Source organism: Carlito syrichta, unplaced genomic scaffold (genome assembly GCF_000164805.1).
Source record: "Carlito syrichta isolate Samal-C Ts95f unplaced genomic scaffold, Tarsius_syrichta-2.0.1 Scaffold302428, whole genome shotgun sequence".
Taxonomy (NCBI): domain Eukaryota; kingdom Metazoa; phylum Chordata; class Mammalia; order Primates; family Tarsiidae; genus Carlito; species Carlito syrichta.
The window spans coordinates 44811-66006 of record NW_007246524.1 but is presented as its reverse complement, the minus strand read 5'-3'; the positions used below and the strand labels follow the sequence as shown (position 1 = coordinate 66006).

The 21196-nt window shown below is 45.1% G+C and overlaps 1 long non-coding RNA gene and 1 pseudogene across 1 annotated transcript; both read right to left on the bottom strand.

The window, feature by feature from the left end:
• Positions 1-764: 764 nt before the first annotated feature.
• Positions 765-4189, bottom strand: LOC103258974 (annotated as a pseudogene).
• Positions 4190-17405: 13216 nt separating this feature from the next.
• Positions 17406-19052, bottom strand: LOC103258971. The gene is made up of 2 exons (XR_504209.1): positions 18924-19052; positions 17406-17604 (listed from the first exon to the last, which is right to left on the bottom strand). It is a non-coding gene; the product is annotated as an uncharacterized LOC103258971 (long non-coding RNA).
• Positions 19053-21196: the final 2144 nt, after the last annotated feature.

The window sequence follows — 21196 nt, the reverse complement described above, 5'->3', positions numbered from 1 at the left end:
CGGCGGCATGGGCTGGACGGACGGGTAGCTCATGGTGGTGACGGATGAGTCGATCAGATACCCACACAGACGAACCAGCATTCTGGGGAAAGACACAAGCAAATCCTCATCCGGATGTTAGTAAAATATCAGGACCTCACCACTCTCCAGTGAGCAAGTCCTTCCACCTGACCAATGGGAAGGTTTGTTTTTTGTTTATGGTAACATGCCATGAAAAGGCTGACTCTCCTTCGTAATTAACATTTAAATGATTAATTACAAATAAAGCATGACTTAAAACGTGTTGAGAAACATTTATAATCTCCTTCTTGTAATTTAGTAAGCTGATGTTTTAAGGTTTGATGGGCTCATTCCACAATAGCTTGCCCTTGAGGGTTATAAGGAATTCCTGTGGAATGAGATATTCTAAATGTTGTACAAAAATCCTAAAATGCCTTAGAGGTATAGGCAGGAGCGTTGTCTGTTTTTAATGCCCGAGGCATCCCCAAGACAGCAAAACATGCAAATAAATGTTGTTCAACATGCTTAAAGACTTCCCCAGTCCTGGCCGTAGCCCATATGACATGGGAATATGTGTCTACACAAACATGTACATAAGAAGTTTTGCCAAACGTCTTCCAATGAGTCATGTCCATCTGCCATAAATCATTAGATCTCAAGCCCCATGGATTTACTCCTTCTGGTGGAGCAGGGGGAGAAGGGCATATTTTACAATTTAGAACGATCACTCTGGCAGTTTCTCAAGGTATATAAAATTGTAATCTCATAGCCGTAGCATTTTGGTGATGTAAATTATGATTTTCTATCACTTCCTCAATGGCTGTTAACACCGCCTTAGTATGGAAGTCTGCCAATGCATTCCCCTCATGTATAGGACCAGGTAACATAGAATGCGCTCGTATGTGTCCAATAAAAAATGGGACACTTTGAGCTTGAATTAATACCTGTAATTTTTGCAATAACGAGAAAATGGAAGAATTTTTTGACATAGGTGCAGTCTCTATATGAGGAAATAAAGCAACTATGTATTTGGAATCAGAGTACAAATTAAAAAGTTGGCACTGAAAATTTCTCGAAAACGGCTATAACTGCGCACATTTCGACTCTGGGCAGATTTATCTGTAGTCTTAAAGCATAAGGTTGATTATTAACCACATAGTCTGTGTGCCCTGTAGACGACCCATCAGTAAAGACCAGCTCTGCCAGAGGCGGCAACGGTTGAGCTGAGCAGCAACTCGGAAAAATAATTGCCTTTCGACTTAGAAATTGCAATAGAGGATTCGCAGGTCAATGGAAAGAAATAACTCCAACAAATCCTAATAATGCCAAAGCCCAGTCGACATCCTCAGCTATTAATGTATCTAATTGTACTTTAGTATATGGTATAATAATTTCTGACACATCACTTCCGAAAAGTTCTTTACTCCTGGTTTGACCTTTACTTATGAGATGAGCAGAATATGTTGGATACACTACCAAAACAGGTAAATGTAGCCATCCTGTAGGAGTATATTCAATAGATGAAACGAGTAAGGACCAAGGCTTAGTGTATTTTACCTGCTGTGCAGCAAGCTTTTGCTGAACCTTATTCAATGCTTCCAATGCCTCAGGAGTTAATTGTTGGACTCATGGACTTGTTTCTTTCCCATATCATCATAAGTTCAGCCATCCTCTCCTCAGCACACTGTGCAGTAAGCTGAGCCTCTGCATCCTGGTCCCAACAGTCTTCAATTGTCTCCTTGAGTGATCTCACTGCCGGGCTATTTTCCTTCCAGGCTTCTGGGAACTTGGGTCTCTGTTTTTCCCTAGACACAAGAACCTGCATATCCTCAAAAGTGGGGTGGTTTCCAACTTCTGTCTGAAAGGCCATCTGGTATTCTGGCACAGATTCCCCTGGGAAGAGATCTGTACATCTCATAAATATCTCCCAATAGATTAGCCCAAGTGCATACATGTCTACTTGTTTCAAAGCTGATTCATAGTCCCTGAGGTTCACTGCTCCTTCAATCACTTCTGGTGCCATATATCTGATTGTGCCAACCTCACTTATGGCTGCATTATCTTTTTCCCCTGGGCACACCAGTCTATTTCCAGTCAGCCTCATGGACAGCCCAAAGTCACTAATAACACAGGTTCCATTGTTTTTCACCAAGACATTTCTGCTATTTAAATCTTGGTGGGAAATTGCAGGTTTATAATGATCTCCTCGTAATTCTGTGTGAAGATAAGCCAGTCCCCTAGTCACAGAATGAGCCAGACGGCATGAGCTTACCCAGTCACTTGTATGGAGACTCAAATACTTGCATACAGATCCATTGGGATAGTACTCCGTCAGCAAATATTCCATGCGTCCATCGGCAGTGACTCTCTCATCTCCAACTATAAAGTGAGCAATATTGTCATGTTCCATCAAAGGCACTCTGTAAATGTTCTTCTCATTGATAAAATTCTGACGGTTTGTAAAGGAAAACACTTTTACAGCAACTGGACGCTCATCCAAGGAGCCTTTATATACTGCTCCATATCGACCCTGGCCAATCAGCTCCAACAGTTTCAGATTATCTAAATCAAGAGAAAGTTCTGATGCTGCTGCCTCCATCATGTTCATACTGTGAAGACCTTGTTTATGGTCTCCTGTCAAAATTCTGTGTCCAAAGTATAAGGCAACTATCAAAACAGCTAATACAGAGACTGAAGCCAAAGCAATGATTATTGTTTCATCTCGGTTAAATGAATGAGGTGGACTGAGTGGTGTCGTGTCAGGAGGTGGAAAATTCTCAGTAAAGTTGACATTACATAAATCTGTGCTACAACAGCAGAAACAGTATGTCCCATTCTGAATTGAGGGAGGAGTGGTAGTTACTACACATTCTCCATAGTGACACTCTTGGGGATCTCCAATGTGAGACCAACATCCTTGTTTTACAAGATTTATGTCCCCTTTTGATTTCTCCCAAAGGCCATAGCAGATGCTACCTTTTGAGCATAATATTGTCCCATTTTCATGAGAGATTCGACTCTCACCTATCCCAAGGTCTTGCTGATATTGGTCCTTAAATGCACATAGCCGTTCTTGATTCTGGGAAGCAGCCACGGTGCCAACCAGCAGGATGGGCCACAGCAGCCAGGGCACCCACCAAGGCTGCCGCGGCGAGGAAGGCATCCCTGAGACAGCCACGGAGCGGGAGGACATGGAAGAGAAATGTGGGAAGAGGTGCAGGCGGAGACCGCAGCCCAAGGCTGCCCTCACCTCTCGGGGCTTGTCCCAGCCGGATCACAGCACGCTTCAGAAGGGCAAATGGAGGACAAGAGGATGTTCTACTAAGCAACGGGGTGACAGTTGACTCAGGTTGGGAAAAGGTACCATAGCAAGGAGTAGTCACAAGCGCCTGTCTCAAAACATTCCACAAAGAATAAGCATCCTCAGGCATCTGAGTCCCTCCATTAGTAGAATACCATTTTTTAATATTTTTTCCAACCCGATCCCAAGTTTTCAAATCCAAGGTTCCCTCATCAGGAAACCAAGGACTTACTTTCTGCACAAAATCTAAAAATGAATTAAGCATATCTTTACTAACCTTAATACCTTTGTGTTGCAACGTTTTTCCTATTATTCTCAAATATGCTTTCCTTTCTTTAGAACCTGAATGACCCAAAATTACTTATTTTAAAGAGGCACAACAACTTCTCAAATTCTGAAATACTCTTAAAGAGACACAACACTTTTAAAGAGGCACAACAACTTCTCAAATTCTGAAATACTCGTAAAAAGAGACACGCAACTTCTCAACTTCTTTTTAAAGAGGCACTACAACATCTCAAAAGTTCAGACACGATTATTTCTCAATATCTTAAAGAGGCACAATAACATCTCAAAAGTTCTGACATGATTACTTCTCAACATCCTAAAGAGGCACAATAACATCTCAAAAGTTCTGGCTATTTGTCCTATCCCTTCCTGCACTCACTCACAGGGGGTCTGCGTCACCCTCAGGACAAAATCTGTTCCCGAAACGATGAACGACATGAAAATTATGCTTGCCTGCTCAAGTCCCTATTCAGGCGCCACTTGCCAGAGTCCAGCTCCAGGAGAGAGTCAAGGCTTGAGAGGGGAATTGGGAAGCGGCAAAAAAGAAAAGACAAAAACGACAGGAATCCTCTTCCTGGGGAGAGCTCAAGACTCTGCCAATTTTTATTTATTTTTCACAAGCTTATATAGGTTTTCCACTCAGCCCTGTACCCACAGATGTATCTTATGTTGCTAACCAAACGCCCATATACATCCTTTTTACACTCACAATAAGGTTGACCTTTAACAATTTCAACCACAGGTGGTGTTTTTCTTAAGTCAAACATTTATGAACATCCTGGTTTTCTTCCTAACTTTCTTATAACCATTTACTATTATAGGCCTATAATATCCTTACCCTATAAAGCTAAACCTTAACCCTAAGTCTTATTTAATTTACTTACTACTATATATTTATTTCTATTAATCTTATTTCTATCCTTATGTCTCTATATTTTCTTAACTATCACTTATACTATTAAATATCTCTTATCTCACTAGTTTATCTTATCTTACTATCTTATTATTAATATGCTAAATTCTATCTTCATTAAACTACTTATTTAATCCTAAAATATCTTAACCTATTTTTTATCTCAAACGGTTGTTTTCCACCAGCTCTCAGCTGGGGTCTGTTGTTTATGAGGAAGTGGCCAACTCATTTTTCTCGGCCTCCTGCTGTTACTGAAAAACATCCTTACACACCCTAAGGGGCACCCTTTTTGCTGCAATCTTACCTCCATTATGCCTAGGTATAATTTTTGCTGTCAAATGCCATTATCCATTTGCACATCTATTATCTCAATTAAAGAGGGAACATTCTCAAGCCTATGCATGCAATCCTTCAAAGTTAGGGAAGGTCCGTCAACAGGATCCATGGGGCTTTACCTCCGTCATGGCCGCGTTTTATTGAGGCCTTGCTCCCAGCTGGTGTTTTTCCTGTTTTCAGGTCCCTTTTACCTTTTACTAGTGATTGTGGCTCCCGGCACATATGTATATGGTCTGGTCAGCATACATATATGTGTATATATGTATATATGTGTGTGTGCCCTCAGTAAAGTTTGCTGCAGAAATCATATTACAGGAGGTGTAGGTAGAGTACAGTTATATTTTGTAAATAATCTAATGTAATTATGTTTATCAAATTGATTCCCAATTGAAGATTTATACCATGAGGTTTTGCCATCAATAATTATTAATTTCCTTATTAAATAAACACATGAATGCACATTTTTTAAAAAATGGATAAATAAGATTCTGTAATGTACGCTGGTCTTTTATGATTAGCTTAGCTGTACCCTCCCTTTCCTTTCCACCTCCACCATCTATCGTGAGACTGCATAGATAATCAATGCCAACCATTTAGTCTGGGCTCATTCCTGTTTTTTATATAGGTTCCTGATGGTATACACCAGGAGTCAGCAAACTGTGGCCATTGACCAAATCTGGCCTACTACCTTTTTTAAAAAATAAAGTTTTATTGGGACACAGCTATGTTCATTTGGATATATGTTGTCAAGGGCTGCTTTTATACTCCATTGGCAGACTTGAGTAGTTGTGGCAGAGACTGTATGGCCCCCAAGATGAAATACTTACTGCCTGGGTATTTTTACAGAAGGTGACCGTCAACACGTGATACACACACACATTACTGTGTTCATAATTGTATACCTATTTAAGGACCCTTTCCTTTTTTACATAAAACTCAGATCCTGTCATACATGTGTGTGCATGCCTACAGTGTATCTTTTGATTGGCTGCATGGTATTCCATGGGACTGACCTATAACTTGTTTAGCCATTCTCACATTTTTTATTACTTATTCCCCTCATCCCCACTTTTTATTTAAAAAGGTTGGGTGGAGGAGGGGCTAATATCACTTATGAGAAGCAGAACGGCTTAATCTTTCCGTAGACAGGCTCATGAGCCAGTTTCCTGGATTAGATTCCTAGGTCTTTTCTTCATCTGCTGAGCAAGTTATTGGACTCATCTGTTCTGGTTTTCTCATCTACAAAAGGAAGATTACAATAGTACCCTACCCCATGAGTTTAGTGTGAGAGGTAAGCAGGTGATTGTGTGTGAAGCCCTTGGAACTGTGTAGGGAGACCATGTGCTTGGTGAATATTAGTGGGACCCTGTCTCCATGAACCTGCCTGGGTTTCTGTCAGCTGGGCATGGAGCTGAGGTGGGAGACTTTAGTCCATTGGGGGTCTTTCCAGATGTGCAAGGGTATTGGAGGTAGGCACCCAGAGCCTGTTTCTGGACCCCTTCAAAGATGATGAGGGCCAACAGGCTGGTCAGGAGCTGGCATAGGCCTGAGAATATGTCTGGAATGAGGAGACTTTGCATGCAGGAGAAGTACTGGGCTCTGGAGAGCAAACATGTTTTGTCTGTCTCATTGGTCTCTCCCTATCTGGAGTGGGGGCTTATCTATCTTACCTCCAGAGAAAAGAGGAAAACCAGGACTCACCTGGGGAAGTCAGGCACAAGGCCTGGCTTTTGCCCTGATCCGAGTGAGGTAGGAAGGCTTCAGAGGCCTCTCTATGGTGGTGAGGGGTTTTGTATGGTGTGGGGGAAAGTAGTGTTCATCTAAGTCCTGGGGGTGGCACCTTATCCAGTTTTGGGGAAGAAGTAGGGGTGACCATAGGATGGTAAAAACAAGTAAACAAAAAAACCCCAAAATACCTCATGCCCATAGTGTAGACACACTGGTTAGATGTTTCCAGGACCTCTCAGAATGTGCCTTTTCTGATGTAGGCTTTCCCTATCCCTAATCATCACATAGAGGGACCACTCTTGGGACATTATCTCCAGTTCCGTGTTCACTCTTCACATGGTCCTCCCTCCCCTCCCCTCCTCACACTTCCATCCTCTGGTGAACTTCCCCCTTGGAGAAAGCTGTTCCTTTCCTGACCACTTCACACCTCTGACTTCAGACCTCCTACTGGGTCTGTTGTTCATAATTCTTGTTCCCTTCGTTCCCCTAACTCCCAGAATGCTCATTTCATTAGTTTTTCTTTCCTCTCAGTACCATTTCTTGGGACAAGTCAGTCAGTACTCAATGCCTGTTGGATCATAGACTGAAGAATTTGAAGATTGATGGAGTGATTAGCTTTGGAGTTGAGGGGTCCCAGGGAGCCATCTGAAGTTTTCAGTCACATGAGGGCATGTTCTTAGATCTCTGGAAAAACCTGTCAGCTCAGAGAACTAAGATAAATAACTGTTAGTGCAAGGACCTCACAGGAAGATGAGGGGTCAAGAGTCTAAATTGAATTTCCAGAGGGAGAAGCTAATGTTCTGGGCAGTTTGAATTAACTCATGTTTTCCTCACAACCTTTATAGGAGGTAATCTAACCCCATGATCCCGTTTTAGAGATGTAGAAACTGAGGTTTAGAGAATTTGATATAAATCTGCCCAAAGACCAAAAACCTAGCACTGAGAGAAGCCTGGATTTGAACCAGGCTGTCTGATGCCAACATCTTAATCACTGTACTTCTATCTCCCCACGACCTTTATTATTGGGCAGTGAAAGCCATGGTGAAGGATGTTGTACCGTCATGATTTGACTAGAAAACATACTGCCCCTAATGCCCATCCCTCCCTCCTGAAAGTCAGTACTTGATCTATCTTTTGTTGTAAGAATTAGCACAAGGCTTGGGCACAGCAGCAGTAAGGCTCATGAGCTCTGGAGCCAGCCTAACTGAATGCTCCACATTCCAGCTCTAGTTTGATGGCAAGTGACTTAACCTCTCTGACTTAATTTTTTCCAGCTGCACAGTAGTAGTAGCAATAGTTTTTATGCCGTGGGCTCCTTTGCAGGTGACATGCACTAATATGAAGTCCAATATTAGAATGGTAGCTGGCCATCTTGAGATGTACACAAATGCTTGTTCCCATGACTCAACAATCATGGAATTTCACTAAGTTTGAAATAAAGGTATTCTGAGAAATCAAATTCTGTTATTCAATGTGAAGTCCCAGTCAAGACCCCCTTCCCAAACACTATTTACCACAAAATTGTGATCCCTATTTTAAGTGCATTCACTTGAAGGGACTTTTCCCTTGTACTAATGAATGTCTGTTAAGAAATACTTTCTGAACTTAGTTAAATGAGAGGCAGACCAACACAGAGAGACAGAAGAAGAAACAGAAGGAGGAGGAGGAGGAGGAGGGTAGGGTTGGGGGAAGAGGAAAGAAGGAAGGAAATGGATGGATGGATAAATGAAATAAGGAATGTCAGAGAGGAGAACTGAGTAAAATAAACACTCCTTTAATAAGAAACTAGGTGGGGTGGCTGGGGGACTATCCTGTAACCCTGGTCTCAGGGACTCTGTTCCAGCCTCCAGACCCCTCAGCTTGTCACTGGGTCTCCTGGGGCTTGGAAGTTGAGTCCACAGTGAGGTTGGTGTAGAGGGCTCGCCGCTCCTTGGAGAGCAGCCTGTAGCTCAGCAAGTTGATGCCATCGTGCCACCACCTTCGGTGGATCCAGGCCAGGCCAGGCCTGGGGAGTGGGGAAGGCAACTGTGTAAGCCTAGGCCTCAGGGAGGACCCAGGAGCAGCCACCCTGCCTCCATCACTGGCTCACCTCTGGGGGCTGTACTTGTGGCTGGAGTCCTCCCCTTCCTCCAGCATGTGGTAGCGGCCAAAGAGCAGGTGGGGCCGTGAGAGGAGCATCCCGCTCAGTTTTGCCCTTCCAGAGACATGGGAAAGAGCGGGGAGGCCAGATCCCTGTCTCTGAGAGGGTCCCCATACCAGCCTTCCAGTCCAGGGTAGCTCCCCTCAGTCCAGGACAACCTATGCCCTCCTTAGTCCAACCTGGCCCATATCCTTTTCAGTACTGCACGGCCTGTGTCCCCCTCAGTCCAGGGTAATATGTATCCCCCTCACCATGTTGGGACCTGAAGTCCTTTCTGCTTGGCTTCACAGAACAGGGCACCCACCTGGCAGCAATGTTGTCACCTTCATCATCCCAGCCACTGTACATGTTAGAGAATCCATTCATCCTCAGGTAGTGAATGGGGCACAAGGAAAACACACCTCCAAGGAATCCTGGATAGGGCAGCCTTGGGAGGCAAAGAGAGTTGGAAGCACATGGAGTTTCAGGCAACAGAGACCATGGCCTATTTCTGGCCAGGATCTCCAAGGTTCATTTCTGGGTTGGGCCTTTTCCACTTACCTCTGGGATAACTTATCCCTGATCTTTGTGATAGTCCCTCCCTTGACCCTTGAGATAACTCCTTACCTGACCCTTGGGATGGCCCCTCACCTGACCCTTAGGATGTCTCATCTCCTGAGTCATCTGGCAGGCCCATCTTGTGACCCCATTGATGGTCCCTTTCCCCCAGACCCCTAGAACAGCTCCTTTAGATGGGCACAGTGGCTCAAGCCTGTAATCCCAGCTTTTTGGAGGCCGAGGTGAGAGGATTGCCTGAGCCCGTGGATTCGAGACCAGCTTGGGCAACATGGTGAGACCTCATCTCTACAATAAACCAAAAAGAAAAAAATAGCTAGGTGTGGTAGCGTACGCCTATAGTTCCAGCTACTTGGAAGACTGAGATGGAAGGATCGCCGGAGCCCAGCAGGTTGACGCTGGGGTGGCCGTGAGTGTGCCACTGCACTCTAGCCTGGGTGACAGAGTGAGACTCCAACTCAAAAAAAAAAAAAAAGAATAGCCCCTTGGTCACCTCTAGTTAGGCCGTCCCCTTGTGCATACCCCCCTGACCTCCGTAACATCTCTCTCTGCTCACCACTTTATTGAATACATCTTCTGACCCTCTCCCCCATGACAACTACCCTCACTCCAACTTGACACCCACATCCAAGAGGAAGGGTCCCATTACCGACTCCATTCCTCAACCCGTATCCAAGACCTGGACTCTTGACCTTGACCCCACTGCACAGATAGACATGGGAAAGGCAAGGCCTGGCCAACAGTGCTCCACAGGAGAGTCCCTCCCCTCCACATACTTGTAGTTAAATTTATTGATGGCCATGGACACATGGGCAGGGAAGATGTCGCAGGTGTAAAGGTTGCGGTCATCCTCTGGGTGTAGGTTCACATCGTGGAAGAAGACACAGTCCCAGTCCTCCTCCTGCATGGCCTCCCAGAACCCCACATTGCATAACTTGCCCCGATTGAAGGCAGTGTTATTAACCTGGGGTGGACACAGATGCTCAGTGCTGCCCTCACTGTCAGCAGTGTCTCCTACCCCTACCAGGCCAGTCCTCTCCTTCTCAAGTGTCTTTTCCCCACCTCAAATACCTTCTCCTTCTTACTGTGGAGTTGGAAAACCCATACTTGTCCAGGAGGATGCAGTGCAAAGGTTACTGCCCTGGGAAACTTTTCTTGGATTCCCCATTCCCATCCCAGTCAGCACCCATAACTTCAGCATCTCAGCTTTCCCTCCTCTGGCCATATCAAGGTCCCTGAGGAATCATCACATCCAAGGAACCACCCAATGGAGACAGAAGTTAAGGGCCATAAGGAATCATCTGTGTCTCTGTTTCCACTTCTATGAGACAAAGACTGGGTCTCAGGCCCAGAACCCACTGTGGGGGTTGCCTCTCCTCTTTTTCCATGATCATTATCCTCTTCTCATCACCACATAATTATTACCAGCATCATCACCACCATCACCGTCACTACCTTCATGCTCTTCAACACCATCAACATAACCACCTCACATCTGTCATTGTCATTACCAACATTATCATCGCCATCACTTCCGTCATCACTATTGTCTTCATCATCATGACTACCATCATCACCATGACTACTGTCATCACCATTATTACCAACAATATCACCGCCACCACGATTGTCTTCAGTAACACCACCATCCCCACCACCATCATCAGCAGCAACGTCATCATCATTATCAGAATAATCACTGTCCCCATCCTCATCCTCACCATCATAATCACCATCATTGTTGTCACTCATTGAGCACCTACTATGTGTGAGGCATTGGCCTAACTGCTTTATAGTGATTAACTCAATGGATCCTTCCCACAACCCAGTGGTGGAGGTGCTTATTATCATTTCTATAATGAATGAGAAAACTATGGCATAGTGCATACATTCCCCAACTGTATACTTAGTTACAGTGTGTTGAATGAATGAATGAATGATTCCACACTCAGACTACACAGCTAATAACTGGCAGTGCTGGGATTCAAACAACCACATAACTGGTCATAAAGCCAATGCTTTAATTTACCTCTTAGTAAACCTGGCCAGCCCTGGTCTCAAAGAGCTCCAGATTCACTGGAACTGAACCCTTGTCTCAGCCAGCCATTCAAGCTGATCCCAGAGTTGGCACATCTAACCATACCTATAGCTCTTGGCTCGAGTCCCCTCATTCAAGTTCTTCATGGCTCGCAAACTCAGCCCCAGATACCCTCCGGTCCAGACCACTCTCAAGTTGTTCAAATAGTTGTACTTGGTGATAGTCACAGACACATGGGCAGGGAAGATGTCGCAGGTATAGAGGTTGCAGTCATCCCCTGGGAGTAGGTTCACATCGTGGAAGAAGACACAGTCCCAGTCCCAGTCTTCCTCCTGCATGGCCTCTCAGAACCCCACATTGTGTAGTTTGCCCTGGTTGAAGGCAGTGTTGTTAACCTGGGGTGGACACAGATGCTCAGTGCCCCCCTCACCATCAGTGCTGACTCTCAAAGCCCACACTCAGACCCTTCTGCCGTTTTGCCCCTGCCCCTCCTATTCCTGCCATCAACACCATCAACAGAATCACCTCACCTTCATCATCATCATCACTAACATTATTATCATTGTCATCATGTCAGTCATCTCTGTTACCTTCATCACATCACTGCCGTCATTACTGTAACTACCATCATCACCGTTCTCACCAGCATCATCATGACTACCACGACCATCTTCATTTGGTTCACCTGGTTCACCACATAGATGGCATAGTGCAGCTGTTGGCGCTGCAGGAAGGGATGCAGGTGGAAGAGCAGGTGCTTCAGGTGCTGGTCTTGCCCATAGTAGGCACCACTACCGCTGTGTGGTGCCATGTCCAGCAGTCAGGTGGCCAGTATTGGCCTCCCATCTCCACCAGTGGGTTCTTCACCACCTTCTCCATTGTCAGGTTGTCTGGGATCCTCACCTTCAAGGGGCCATCTGAGAAGGGCAGAAGCCCCAAATGGTCAGGGACATATTCCACAACTCAGATGTAGTGTCTACCCAAAATTCATGTCTACCTCAGAAGGTGACCTTAGCCGGACTCACGCCTGCAATCCCAGCACTTTGGGAGGTTGAGGCAAGAGGATTGCCTGAGAACCCATAGGTTCGAGACCAGCCTGTGCAACTTGGTGAGATCTTGTCTCTACAGTTCATCAAAAAACTGGCCAGGCATGGTGGCCCATGCCTGTAGTTCCAGCTACTTGGAAGTCTAAAGCAGAAGGATCGCCTGAGCCCAACAGGTAAAGGCTGTGGTTGCTGTGAGTGTGCCACTGCATTCCAACCTGGGTGACAGAGTGAGACTCCAACTAAAACAAAAACAAAAGAAGGTGACCTTATTGAAAATAGGGTATTTGTAGACATAATTTGTTAAGATGCAGTCATACTGGATTAGGGTGGGCCCTAAATCCAGTGACTAGAGTTCTTATATAAGAAGCCCATGTGAAAACCTAGAAAGGAAAAACTATGAAGGCAGAGATTAGAGCCCCAAATGCCAAGGACTGCCAGCAACCACCAAAAGCTAGGAGGAAGGCACAGGGTGGTTCCTGCCTCAGAGCTTCTAGAGGGAACCAACCCTTGCCAATACCATGATCTTGGATTTCTGGCCCTCAGAATTGTGAGAGAATCCGTTTTTGTTGTTTTAATCCACCTAGATTGTGGTACTGCTATGGAAACCAATATGCCAGTGCAGGGGGCTGTGGGTTGCCCATGTTGACCCAAGAATGCCCTACCCTTCTGGTGTTCCCTCCACGTCTCAATACCTCCTTCTCTCCTTCTTACCTCATCTTCCCAGAGATTACAAATGGTGCTCTGAACTGCATCCTGGTCCCCATGTTTCTCATTCTTCTCTCAGTTCATCGCTTTCTGTTGTTTTCCTTCCAATGGTTCTTAATCTGCCTCCTGAGCTCCATCCCAAACCTCCCTCCCAGATGTCTCCCTAGATGGTTCTCAGGATGCCTGCTCTCACTACATCTCAGACCACCCTCCTTCCCATAAGGGTAGTTTCTCTCATTTCCTTCCCCCACTAAGGACCCCTAACTATGCCTTTTCCCTATATGCACCAGCTCATATTTTTCTCCAAAGACAGCCACAACAGTATCTCATTCAGCACACTCTTCCTACAATGAAAGTTGACACTTATCCTATAGAGAGGTGAGTCTGTGTCCCCAACTCTGCAAATTTGGGTGGGCTTTTCTGATTACTTTCATGAATGGAATATGGCAGAAGTGTTATCATGTGGCTTTTGTAGCTAGATCATAAAAAGTAATAATGGAGTTGGACATGGTGGCTCATGCCTGTAACCCCAGCAATCTGGGATGCCAAGGTGGGAGGATCACTTGAGCCCAGGAATTTGAGACCAGCCTAGGCAACACAGTGAGACCTCATCTTTGCAAAAAATCAAAAAGTTAGCTGGGCACCTGTAGTCCCAGCTACTTGGGAGGCTGAGGCGGGAGGATTACCTGAGCTCAGGAGGCTGAGGTTGTGGTGAACAGTGATGCCACTGCACTCCAGCCTGGGTGCCAGAGTGAAACCCTGACTCAAAAAATAAAATAAAAACCACATAGATTCTGCTGTATTGATGTGAATTCTTGCTTCCTGAAGCCTTCAGCTACCATGTAAGCAGTCTATTCACTCTGAGGCCACCATACTGTGAGGATGTTCAACTATCCATATGGAGAGACTCTGAGCTGACATACAGCAAGAAGCCCACCCAGCTCCCAGTATTCCAACTTCCTTCTTTCCAGCTATACCCACACCTCACTGTAACTGCATGAAGAACCTGGACTACAACCACCTAACTGAGCCCTTCCCTAAATTCCTGACCCACATAAACTTTGAGGGTTAATGAATGTTTAAAGACACTAAATTTTGGAATGATTTATTGTGATGTAGATATTGATAACTAGAACTCTTTCCCTCATCTGCAGGCACAAAGCCCACTCACTACCTTCTGCCTCCAAGGACTGTCCCACTCCTCCAGGGCCCAAGGTGGGATTGGTGTGTAGAAGGCCCAGCCCAAGGCTTACTGATGTAGGGTGAGATGATAGGACAGTTGGGCAGATCCTCCTCACTGATGTCTGCAGGGTGGATGTGGCTGAGGTTGGAGTAGACGTCCTGGTGAGGGATTCCCAGAGAAGAGACCTGGGCCAGAAAGGGCAGCTCTTTTCTTACCGCTGGCCTGTCTTGTATCAGGAAGCTCAAGAAGGAGGCCAAATCACGGTAGTGGTGGTTTTGATAGAGGAATGTCCCCACAAGCAGCAGTTGCACCCCCAAGAGCAATAACAGGAGGCCCCTCTGCTGTTCCACTCTGGGAAAGGAAACAGAAAGTCATTCTTCCCATTCTGCAAGCCCTTACTTTTACCCACAGCCTCACATGATTCAGTCCCAGGCTCCTGCACGCAGCCTTCCCTGATGGCTTTGCAGACTTCACAGAGGAGAGACCCAAGAGAGACTGGCCCAAGACCACTCAATTTCACACCACTTGTGTGAAGAACGCGACCACCTTGTGCCCAGCCTCATCTCTTCCAGCCTGGCCCCTTCCAAACCTTCTGGCCACACCAGATACCAGGTGGGCTGCTTCCTTGCCCAAGAAACTCAAAATTCCTAAGCCTCAATGTCCTTGTCTATAGAGTGGGGTTTATGGCTGGATCTGCCTTATAGGGCTGTTTTGCTGAGACATGTAGTGTGCATAGGTCAGGGCGTCACCTGGGTCCCACATTATTCCAGGACTGAACCAGGTTCTCTCTAGTCCCCAGCGCCCTATACAGAAAGAGCCCTAAACCCCTTCTGCCTACCCCAAATGCCAAGTAGCCTCTAGTGGCTTCCACGGCCTCAGTGTCTGCATCCACCGCAATCTAATTATCCTGGATTGTGACTGTGCATGCCAGCCTCCTTATTCATGACTGGGAGCTTACTGAGGGCAGGGTTCAGGGTGGACCCTGAGTCCACCACAGGAGGCCCCAGAAACTAGATGAATGAATGAAGGCGTGTGTGCAGATGTGCTTCTATCTACGGCTATTTCAGAGCCATCGCAAGTGCTCTTGGTCGAGGGAGTGTTCTCCAAGCCTTTCACTCTCTCTCCATCCTCACCTTGTTCAGCCTTTCCTGGTGTCTTGTTCGTCACAGTCCTGGTCAGCAGAACGGGAATGATCCCTGTCCAGGTCTCTCTCCTTCTGCAGACTGGGAGCCCTGTGAGGGAAGGGCTCAAGCATGACTCGCGTCTGGGTCCTCAGCACCCTCAGCACAAAGGCTCAGCACTTATGTATGTCTTCCTCTGTGTCTACTCAGTACCCATTTTGTGCTGAGCATTATTGTAGGAATCAAAGATACAATCACAAACAAAATCAACAAAACCAACCATTGCTTTGTTAGACTCTGGTATGTCCATGTGGCTCTTTGAGCTATGGCTGCCATGTTTCCTGGCTTTGGCCCTCCACCCTATCTCGGGGAGGTGAACCTCCTCTCTCTCTCTAATTTACTTTCTACATAAACTATGTTTTCCAATCTAAAAAAAAAATCTACAGAACCTCTGCCTCCATGAAACCTACATTCTGGTGAGGAAGATCATTTCAGAGAGAGAAAAATCTAAAAAGGTGAATAGCACAGAGATTAGAAGGAGGTTATTTCTGCAAGGGTGGCTGAGGAGGTGACGTTTAATCTGAGACCTGGAAGATGAGAAGGAGGCAACCACCGGAAGTGCTTCTGGCAGAGGAAACGGCAAGTGCAAAGGCCCTGCGGTGGGAAGGGAAGTGTGCTGGAAAGAGTGGTAAGAAACAAGGTCAGAGTGGCGACCAGAGCTGGAGGTGGATATGATCTGACTCGCACATATTTAAAGATTGTTCCAGAGCAGTGGTTCTCAGTGGGGGAGATTTTGACCTCCAGGGGGCATTTGGCAATGGCTAGAAACATCTCCGATTGTCATGACTTGGGAGTGAGGTGCTGCTGCCTGTGGGTGGGTAGAAGCCAGGGCTGCTGCTCAACATCCTACAGTACACAAGAAAGTCCCACCTTACCCACCAAAAAATATTAGCAGAACTGAGGCTGAGATACTCGACTCTAGGCGGTGTGGTATGTTCTTCACCAGTGGAGGATGACCTAGGAGGGAAGGACGTCTCTGTCTTTGTTTCCCTCTCCATATCCCTTCCTCTTCCTCCCCCTCCCTTTCTCTCCCTCCTCCCTCCATCCCTCCATTCATCTTCCTTTTTCTCTCCCCGCTTCTCTCCATCCCCCATCCCGACTTTCTCCCCACTCTCTCCTTCCCTCTGCTCTTCTTTCCTCTCCCTCTTCTCTCTTCTCTCTCCTCCTTCGCTCTCCCTTCATCTCCTTCTCCCCCTCCTTTATCCTGTCGTTCCTCTCATTCAGCTCCTCTCATTCCTTCGTTCTTGCCCTCCTTCCCTGTTCCCTTCTTTCATCTCCCTCTCCCTCTCTTCCCCTCCCTCACTCTTCTTTCTCTCTCCTTCCTACACTCCCTTCCCTTCTTTTTCTCCCTACCCCTTGCCTCTACTCCCTTCTCCTCTCCCCCCTCCCCTCCTTTACCCACTCTCTCCTCTCCCTCTTCCTCTCTCCTCTCCCCCACCCCCATCCCATCATCTTCCTCTCCAAACTCCTGCTTGAAGCGGTATCAACTTTTCTCCATAAAAAGGGTCAGGGAGAGTTCAGAATTTCTGCTCTTTTATAGACTCATGGAAGACAAGGACTGGTTCATGAACCCGAGCGCCTCCCTTTGGCTGTAGGGTAAAGAAAGAATCCTGGGATATTTGCCTGTGCTTTGAGGTCTCCTAGCTGATACCTTGTTTGAATTTATGCTAGGAGAGAAGGGTGCTGCATTTACAATGGAAACTGGCAATCTTGAGGAATGATGGCAGGGAACTGGATGGATTCTTTGCTCTCCAGGTTCACCCCAGGGGATGCCTTTGAGCTGGAAGCAAATAGGCCCCAGGAATAGATTTGTAGTATGTGTGTTCCCCACACTGGTCCCATGTGTCATTCTGAAGCCAAAGCTGAAGGAAATGAATAGATGCTTCAATGAGCTCACCAAAAGGCACTGAGAAGTTATACACAGGCTACACACTAAGTCAGCAAGTACATTTTTAGATGAATCAGAAAACTGTCTCATTGAAGAAACAGGCCCAGGGATCAAAATCTTTATTGTGGGGCAGGGATAGGAAATTCTTCCGTTTTGGAGCACTGAGAAAACAAGAATCCAGTGTCAGTCTGCTGGTCGAATTTTTCCCAGCTTTTCAACTGGAAAGACAGCTTACTAAGGGATGTTGTTTTATGGAATGCCATCCAGACTTTGAGTGACACTCCCAGATCCAGACTCTCCTCCTTTAAGCAAAACAAGAAGAAGAAACTATGTTGACTTCACGATAAGATGGAAGTACACCCCACTCACACAAAGATGACCATCAGTCAAGATGGGCCCATCAGTCATACCAGGTGGGCTGCTTCCTTGGCCAAGCCCACCCAAATGACTCACACCTCACAAACTTCAGCTAGATTTAATGCTATTTTGGAAGGACCAAAACCATTCTTTGGAATAGCCTGGTAGAGTTGGCCCAACATCAACTTATGCTCATGTTTGCTGGGATGAAAGTAGCGGGGCTCATGATAATTTTTATTTCCCAGCCATGGATGCTGTACAAGTGGCCGTGCCTAAGCCACACCACATTGGTTGGTGTTTAGCTGTTCTGCAACAGGAGGAGCCAACAAGACCTCACTAATGACTCTATCTCCCTTTCCTCCGCCTGGGCACCGATGAGCTTAAAGGAGTGGCGTATCTTAAGTGGTGTGTGTGGTTTCAGAGCATGATGCTACCCGCAGGCATCAGAAGCATCTGGCATTTCTGTGGAGCCACCTTCACAGCAAGTGTGTTGATTTCATGTCATCCACCGTGAGGATGCCCAGACTCACATTGCCAGACTTCCTCCTTCTGGTTCTGGCACAGGGAGGGCTGCTGCTATTGAAAGTATAGAACTGAGTAAAAACAACTCCAACTGCACAGGAAACTTGAGAGAGGCATTTTATTTTCATCTTTTGGAGTCAGCCTCACCACAGCCTCAACCTCCTGGGCTCAGGTGATCCTTCCACCTCAGCCTCCTGAGTAGCTGGGACTACAGGTGCATGTACCACACCTTGCTAATTCTTTGACTGTTTGTAGTGATGAGGTCTCACTATGTTGCCCAACTCCTAGGCTCAGGCCATCCTCCCAAAGTGCTGAGATTCAGGCATGAGCCATCATGCCCGGCCAAGAGAGACATTTTAGAACTTTGGAGTTCTGTTGGTTTTAATAAATATTATTTTCTTATTCCTTGTTTTGTAGTTCCTATTGCAATGATAGGGATCATGACTTAACACATAGTGCTACTGTATTTGGAGTTCTTGATGATGAAAATTTAATTCTAAACAATTCTTTAAAACAGAATTTGGCAAGCATTACCATGTGACTAAAGATTCCATTTCACTATTGTGGAAAGGTGAAGCAAGTATGATGAAATTAATGGCTTTTTAAAAATTTCCCCCAAAGTTACATAAGATTCAAGACAAAAATACTTTAAACTAGCAGCAACTCTCATGCATGTCGCATGATTCTAATTAGTAGAGTGTAATCCACATTTTCCAAGTGATGTGATATGTTTAATACTTACGTAATTTCATTTGTGGAAAACAAGCTCTCTCTGGCCACCATGGTGTTCTCATACATCCCTCAAGAACCTACTGTGAGCTGGGAGATCTTCCTCAATGGGTCCGAACTCCCTGGTTCCCCTTTGGAAGTAGGTCCTTCCTCCTCAACAGGTCCTTAGCATATGCCCTGGCCCCAGCTCTGTTTTCTGAGTCAGATTGAGGGAGACATTGGTTAGAGGATGAGAATGCCCAGAGCTCGCTCTGATCCAACCCAGGCTTATCAGGCTCCTCTGTTCAATGAAAAAGAAGAGGTTAAGGTAGAGAGGGCCTTTGGCTGACCTAAGTAACACAATATAGACTCTTCAAAACCCACACTATCCAGAAAGCATATAGCAGAAAATAGGAAAAGTGTGCAGACCAAACACACTTTCCAAAGAAAATGTAACATTAGAAATGTGAGTTTCTTTCTTAGGAATGGAATAGTCTTTTTTTTTCTTCAGGAAAATATATCTTTCTTTGGATGTTGGTTCAGAAATACAAGCTCTAAATCAGATTGGTCTTTTCCTCTGAGACAGCTGATCTGTGTCACTCCCTAAACTTCTTGACCTTCTAGGAGGTAAGAAATGTCTTTCAGGATGTAAAATTGGTTTATGTAACAAAGAAGATGGCTTCAAAGTGGGGTATGTACACAAGCATCTGAGGACTTCTGCATGACTTTGTGTATTCTTATTTTATACATTCCAGTGAAGGTAAAGCTTGGCTTATGTTGAGATGCTCTGTGTTCAAAACAACTGAAGCATTATGATTAGTGAACCTAATTTTAAAATAAAAAAATTAATTGCAGTGCTTTCAGGGACACATTTTAAATAAATTACACTAGATAAAATAGGTAAAAATTAATGATCTGTTAGAATCTGTATGCATCACTCCCTAAGGTCATTAAACCTGTTTAATTGAGTCATGTCATGAAATATTTATTAATAGGCAATCCTCATCTCAAGACACCTTATAAAATGTATAATGCTTTCTACTTCCAAGTAACAACAACAAAAACCTTACTTAATGCTGAAAAATTTCAGATGTCAACTGAAATAAGTGAGATGGTAGTACAAAGTTTTTCAAAATTATTTTGCAGTTTCCCAAGCAAAAGTGTCTTAGGATGACTATAATACACACACACACACACACACACACACACACACACAAACACACACACACCCCAACCCCTCGTGTTTGAGCTAGTTTCAACGTTTGTGAACAATTGCTTTTATAATTTTCTAAGTCATAAAACAGGGGCTGATAAATTACTGGATCAGAAGTATGCTTATTACACTTCTTTGTCAAAGTCTCTCGTCCTTAGGAGTGAGTCCAAGTGACTGCTAACTGTCGAGACTTACTTGTGGTCTGGAGTGGTGCTGAACAACAGAAATGCAAGTCATAGGTGTGATTTTAAATTTTCTAGTAAATTTTACATTTAAAAATAAAAATAAGATATGACTTTAATATTACAATTAACCCAAGATATCAAAATTACCATTTAAACATGTAATCAACATAAAAATGTATTATTGAGGGCTGGACATGGTGGTCATGCCTATAATCCCAGCACTTTGGGAAGGCCAAGGCAGGAGAATTGCTCGAGCCCAAGAGTTTAAGACCAGCCTAGGTAACATAAAGAGACCTTGTCTCTACAAGGAATCAAAAACTTAGCTGAGCATGGTGGTGCACGCCTGTAGTCTCAACTACTCAGGAGCTGAGGTGGAAGGATCGCCTGAGTTCATGAGGTTGAGGATGCAGTGAGCCGTGATCATGCCACTGTACTCCAGCCTGGGAAACAGAGTGAGACTCCTACACACACACATACACGCACACACACTCTCTCTCCCTCCCTCCTTCCCTCCCTCTCTCTCTCTCTCTACACACACACACACACACACACACACACACACACAATTAGTAAGATATTATACATTATCTTTTTCACATAAAGTCTTCTAATCTGGTATATATTTTACATTTATCACACAGCTCAATTCAGACTAGCCATAGTTCAAGTGTCCAGTGGCCACATATGGCCAAATGGGTACCTTATCGGACAGTCATGCTTAGAACATCTATCTACATACAACCCATGTGTGTCTAGAAAACACATGTATTGCCAAATCATTGGTTGCAGGGTTACATTTATGTCCATTAGTTCAACTTGTTAGTGGTCTTGTTTAAATTTTCCATAGCTGTATAGTTTTTGTCAGCTTGGTCAATTACTGAGATATGTTAAAATGTCACAGTGCTTCTG